This window comes from Hemiscyllium ocellatum, chromosome 36, assembly GCF_020745735.1.
Source record: "Hemiscyllium ocellatum isolate sHemOce1 chromosome 36, sHemOce1.pat.X.cur, whole genome shotgun sequence".
In the NCBI taxonomy this organism is placed as follows: Eukaryota; Metazoa; Chordata; class Chondrichthyes; order Orectolobiformes; family Hemiscylliidae; genus Hemiscyllium; species Hemiscyllium ocellatum.
Genome location: NC_083436.1, coordinates 26,537,841 through 26,543,865, shown reverse-complemented (window position 1 = coordinate 26,543,865; position 6,025 = coordinate 26,537,841). Strand labels below are relative to the sequence as shown.

General features: G+C 45.2%; 1 non-coding gene across 1 annotated transcript; it reads right to left on the bottom strand.

Annotated features, from left to right (window-relative positions):
* Positions 1-5,340: 5,340 nt before the first annotated feature.
* Positions 5,341-5,414, bottom strand: trnat-agu (transfer RNA threonine (anticodon AGU)). Its single transcript has one exon. It is a non-coding gene; the product is annotated as a tRNA-Thr (tRNA).
* Positions 5,415-6,025: the final 611 nt, after the last annotated feature.

Below are 6,025 nucleotides of genomic sequence, written 5' to 3'. Positions count from 1 at the left end.
CACTTGTTCTTTTCCCTCACCTTTATCTGTTCACCTCCTGCTCCTTCCTACCGTGCCAGAATGTGTCAGAAATCCTGTTGCAATTACTAGGACTCAGAAATTTCAGAACGTTTTAACAGGAATCAAAAAGGCGCACTTACACGTAAGTCTAGACTGAAAATCAAGCTGTAGTTCTTTGATCTCAATCTTGAATCACCTCAGGTCATTTATTAAGTTAAAGTCACAATATAATTAGTCAGTAATATTACTGACAGACAGTTTCATTCTGAAACCAAAGGCTATCATTCGGAATTATAATCAAAAAAATGTATTTTTTAAATGCTGTAGGAGTAAGTTTTGAAATAACCATTAAGGTCTCAAAGAATATTTTATGACATTCCTTGCACAATGTAAATGTAACTTCTTTTCTCCAAAAGCTCCAATTTTGCCAAACACTTATTATTAACTAGTTATATTTTGCAGAATAATACAGTGCAGTGTTGTCCTCTTGTCTCTTGAATGCATTTGCGGTATTAGATAACCAAATTTATTGAAATGCTCTCGGTCTCCAGTTCTCCTGTACTGACTAATCTTTCCCCTACGGCCGACAGATTTGCAATGAACATATTGGTTAAACAAGAATCATATAATCAATGTTGAAGGGTATGAAGTTTGCAAAGAAGGCTTTAATCCCATGAGGGACCATTTGCAGAGCCAGTCGTATAATCTGGCTAATCCCAAGTGCTGATTGATGTAATTGCTTTTCATTTCAACAAGGATAATAGATGCTAAATTACAAATAATTTGTCTTGATTTGATGAGCTACTTTTTTTTTATTTGATTGAACAAAACCAATATTAAGGACAACATGTCTCAGTGCCAGAAGTAATTAAATAACATGACATTTATCAGTAATGATCTCTAGGTACACCCTGTAGGTTTGGTTTGTGTAAGTTATCATTTGTTAGTCCTGCATTTGTATAAAACAATGTCCAGTTGCTCATAATTATATTATAATCTTTCAATAAACTGGATGTAATGAGGTTGTCATTTTTCTCTGTTTCTTTGACGATTTCTCCACAGACAAAGGTTTTGGAAAATATATGTTTTCAATTCACAGATGCTTTAAAGCAATTTAAGTTTTTAAAGGGGGACACACAGATAAAAGGCTGGTTATTAGGCTAAGAGGAAGTATAAAAAGAAATTAGCCTTGTTCAGATGAAAGGCCATTGACCTGAAATTTTCTTCCTCTGCAGATGTTATGTTTTTTATTCAGATTTCCAGCGTTGGCAATGTTCTCTTAAACATTAACGATTCTTTGGGTGTTCGGATGATCAGGAAACATCTCTCACCCAGTGTGTTGGAAACCTTTTGATCTGTCTTTGAGCTGAGAGTTAAGAAAGAAAACAGACACCAAAAGGTCAGCCCGGCTTCAAAACAGGGCATTGTTCAGGCATTCAGAGAGCAATGGGTAGGCTCATTAAAACAGAGCTGAAAATGTGTTGCTGGAAAAGCGCAGCAGGTCAGGCACCATCCAAGGAGCAGGAGAATCGACGTTTCGGGCATGAGCCCTTCTTCAGGAATGAGGAAAGTGTGCCAAGCGAGCTAAGATAAAAGGGAGGGAGGAGGGACTAGGGGAAGGGGCATTGGAAATGCGATAGTTGGAAGGAGGATAAGGTGAGGGTGATAGGCCGGAGTGGGGGTGGGGGCGGAGAGGTCAGGAAGAAGATTGCAGGTTAGGAAGGTGGTGCTGAGTTTGAGGGTTGGGACTGAGACAAGATGGAGGGAGGGGAAATGAGGAAACTGGAGAAATCTGAGTTCATCCCTTGTGGTTGGAGGGTTCCTAGGTGGAAGATGAGGTGCTGTTCCTCAGCCGTTGTGTTGTTATGGTCTGGCAATGGAGGAGTCCAAGGACCTGCATTTTCTTGGTGGGTTGGGAGAGGGAATTGAAGTGTTGAGCCACGGGGTAGTTGGGTTGGTTGGTCCGGGTGTCCCAGAGGTGTTCTCTGAAACGTTCCGCAAATAGACATCCTGTCTCCCCAATATAGAGGAGGCCATATCGGGTGCAGTGGATGCAGTAAATGATGTGTGTGGAGGTGCAGGTGAATTTGTGACGGATATGGAAGGATCCCTTGGGGCCTTGGAGGGAAGTAAGGGGGGAGGTGTGGGCGCAAGTTTTGCATTTCCTGCAGTTGCAGGGAAGGTGCCGGGAGTGGAGGTTGGGTTGGTGGGGGGTGTGGATCTGATGAGGGAGTCACAGAGGGAGTGGTCTTTTCGGAACGCTGATAGGGGAGGGGAGGGAAATATATCCCTGGTGGTGGGGTCTGTTTGGAGGTGGCGGAAATGACGACGGATGATACGATGTATCTGGAGGTTGGTGGGGTGGTAGGTGAGGACCAGTGGGGTTCTGTCCTGATGGCGATTGGAGGGGCGGGGCTCAAGGGCGGAGGTGCGGGAAGTGGACGAGATGCGGTGGAGGGCATAGTCGATCACGTCTGGGGGGAAATTGCAGTCTTTGAAGAAGGAGGCCATCTGGGTTGTTCGGTATTGGAACTGGTCCTCCTGGGAGCAGATGCAGCGGAGATGAAGGAATTGGGAATATGGGATGGCGCTTTTACAGAGGGCAGGGTGGGAGGAGGTGTAGTCTAGGTAGCTGTGGGAGTCGGTCGGTTTATAGTAAATGGCCGTGTTGATTCGGTCGCCCGAGATAGAAATGTAGAGGTCTAGGAAGGGGAGGGAGGAGTCTGAGACGGTCCAGGTAAATTTGAGGTTGGGGTGGAAGGTGTTGGTAAAGTGGATGAACTGTTCAACCTCCTTGTGGGAGCACGAGGCAGCGCTGATACAGTCATCGATGTAGCAGAGGAAAAGGTGGGGGGTGGTGCCAGTGTAGCTGCGGAAGATGGACTGTTCCACATATCCTACGAAGAGGCAGGCATAGCTGGGGCCCATGCGGGTGCCCATGGCCACTCTTTTGGTTTGGAGGAAGTGGGAGGATTGGAAAGAGAAGTTGTTCAGAGTGAGGACCAGCTCAATCAGTCGAAGGAGGGTGTCATTGGAAGGGTACTGGTTGGTACGGCAGGAAAGGAAGAAGCGGAGGGCTTTGAGTCCTTCGTGATGGGGGATGGAGGTGTACAGGGACTGGATGTCCATGGTGAAGATAAGGTGTTGGGGACTGGGGAAGCGAAAATCATGGAGGAGGTAGAGGGCGTGGGTGGTGTCCCGAAGTTTCCTCATTTCCCCTCCCCCACCTTGTCTCAGTCCCAACCCTCGAACTCAGCACCACCTTCCTAACCTGCAATCTTCTTCCTGACCACTCAGCCCCTCAACGCCACTCCGGCCTATCACCTTATCACCCTCACCTTAACCTCCTTCCACCTATCGCATTTCCAATGCCCCTCTCCGAGTCCCTCCTCCCTACCTTTTATCTTAGCCTGCTTGGCACACCCTCCTCATTCCTGAAGAAGGGCTCATGCCCAAAACGTCAATTCTCCTGCTCCTCGGATGCTGCCTGACCTGCTGCACTTTTCCAGCACCACACTCTTGACTCTGATCTCCAGCATCTGCAGTCCTCACTTTCTCCTCATTAAAAGAGAGGACTTGGCAGGGGACAGGGGTGCGATTTAGAATGGAGCACCGAGGAATCAAGCAAAATGCCTACCAAAGCGAAATAGGTATCATATTTGTTATTGTTATAGAACAGTACAGCACAGTACCGGCCCTTCGGCCTTTGATGTTGTGCCGACCTTTTATCCTGTACTAAGATCAAACTAACCTACATACACTTCATTTTCATATCACTCACGTGCCTATCTAAGAGTTGCTTAAATGTCCCTAATATATCTGACGCTACTGCCACTGCTGGCAGTGCATTCCACACATACACCACTCCTTGAGGAAAGAACCGACTGCTAACATCCCCCTAAACCTTCCTCCAATCACGTTAAAATTATGACCCCTTGTGAAAGCCATTTCTGCTCTGGAAGAACGTCTCTGACTATTCACTGTATCTATGCCTCCCATGAGCTTGTACACCTCTAGGGTGTAGGTTTGCTCGCTGAGCTGTAGGTTTGATATCCAGACGTTTCATTACCTGACTAGGTAACATCATCAGTGGCGACCTCCAAGTGAAGCGAAGCTATTGTCTCCTGATTTCTATTTATACGTTTGTCCTGGATGGGGTCCCTGGAGTTTGTGCTGATGTCATTTCCTGTTTGTTTTCTGAGGGTTGATAAATGGTATCTAGATCTATGTGTTTGTTTATGGGGTTGTGCTTGGAGTGCCAGGCCTCTAGGAATTCTCTGGCATGTCTTGCTTAGCCTGTCCCAGGATAGATGTGTTTTCCCAGTCGAAATGGTGTTTTTTTTCATCCGTGTGAAGGGCTATAAGGGAGAGGGGGGTCCTGTCTTTTTGTTGCTAGCTGGTGTTCGTGTATCCTGGTGGCTAACTTTCTTTCTGTTTGTCCTACGAAGCGTTTGTGGCAGTCCTTGTATGGAATTTTGTAGATGACGTTGGTTTTACTTAGATTAGATTACTTACAGTGTGGAAACAGGCCCTTCGGCCCAACAAGTCCAGATCGACCTGCCGAAGCGTAGCCCACCCAGACCCATTCCCCTACATTTGCCCCTTCACCTAACACTACGGGGCAATTTAGCATGGCCAATTCACCTAACCTGCACTTTTTTTTTGGATTGTAGGAGGAAACTGGAGCACCCAGAGGAAACCCACGCAGACACAGGGCGAATGTGCAAACTCCACACAGGCAGTTGCCCGAGGTGCGAACTGAACCTGGGTCTCTGGCGCTGTGAGGCAGCAGTGCTAACCACTGTGCCACTGTACCACCCGTGGTTTTGTCCATGGGTTGTACCTAGAGAATTCCTAGAGGCCTGGCACTCCAACCACAACGCCATAAACAAACACACAGATTTAGATACCATCTATCAAACCCTCAGAAAATGAACAGGAAATGACATCACCACAAACCCCATCCAGGACAAACATATAAATAGAAAGCAGGAGACAACAGCTTCGCTTCACTTGGAGTTCGCCACTGATGATGTTACCTAGCCAGGTAATGAAACATCTGGATATCAAACCTACAGCTCAGCGAGCAAACCTACACCCTAAACCTCAACCTGAGCTACAAACCTTCACAAACCTTGTACACCTCTATCGAGGTATATACTTCCTAAGTTGTATCAACTGAATTAACTAAATCAGATCATAACTTTTGATCTATATGATCATCTTTCTGTGGAATAAAACAATTTCACAGTCATAATGGTCCATATGATACTTGTACATTAGAGCGTAAGAAACAAGAGGAAAAGTAGGCATTCAACTCATCAAGGTAAAACAGCAAGCAGGCACCACTGGGATTTGAACCCAGGATCTCCTGTTTACTAGACAGGCACTTTAACCATCTAAGCCATGGTGCCACAGAACATGAAGATGATACAGTAAGTAGACACCACTGCTTGTTTATCAAACAGCAGGATCTCCTGTTCACTAGATAAGTGCTTTAACCATTTAAGTCATGATGCTCCTGCTCCTCAGATGCTGCCTGACCTGCTATGCTTTTCTAGCACTACTCTAATTTTGACCCCACATTCAACCCATCAATCCCACTCAGCCATTCAGTGAGATTATGGTTGATCTTCTCCTACCTGTCCTAGTTGTGACTGAACTGACAGCTCATATTTGGACTGCATAAGGTTAAATGCAGTGACTTCAATGAGTTGCAAATGTAATGAAAATGAGGAAGATACAAAGTGAGAAACAGCCCTCAGTCCACCCAATTTAATCCCCTGCTACTCAAAATTCAGGGTTTATATATCCTTAGTGTTTTCATCTGCACTAACTTGTTCAGTTAATTATTTCAAGCATTTGTTATCCTTTTTTTAAAGTATTTATAAAGTCTGTTTTAGATTTAATTTTCATTAAGTATAGACCTAATTCTTGCCTCAATCATCTATCCTCCTTCAAAATGCATACAAACCATTCAATATTTTCTCTTGTGACCATGAAGCAACTCTCTTAATCAGACTCC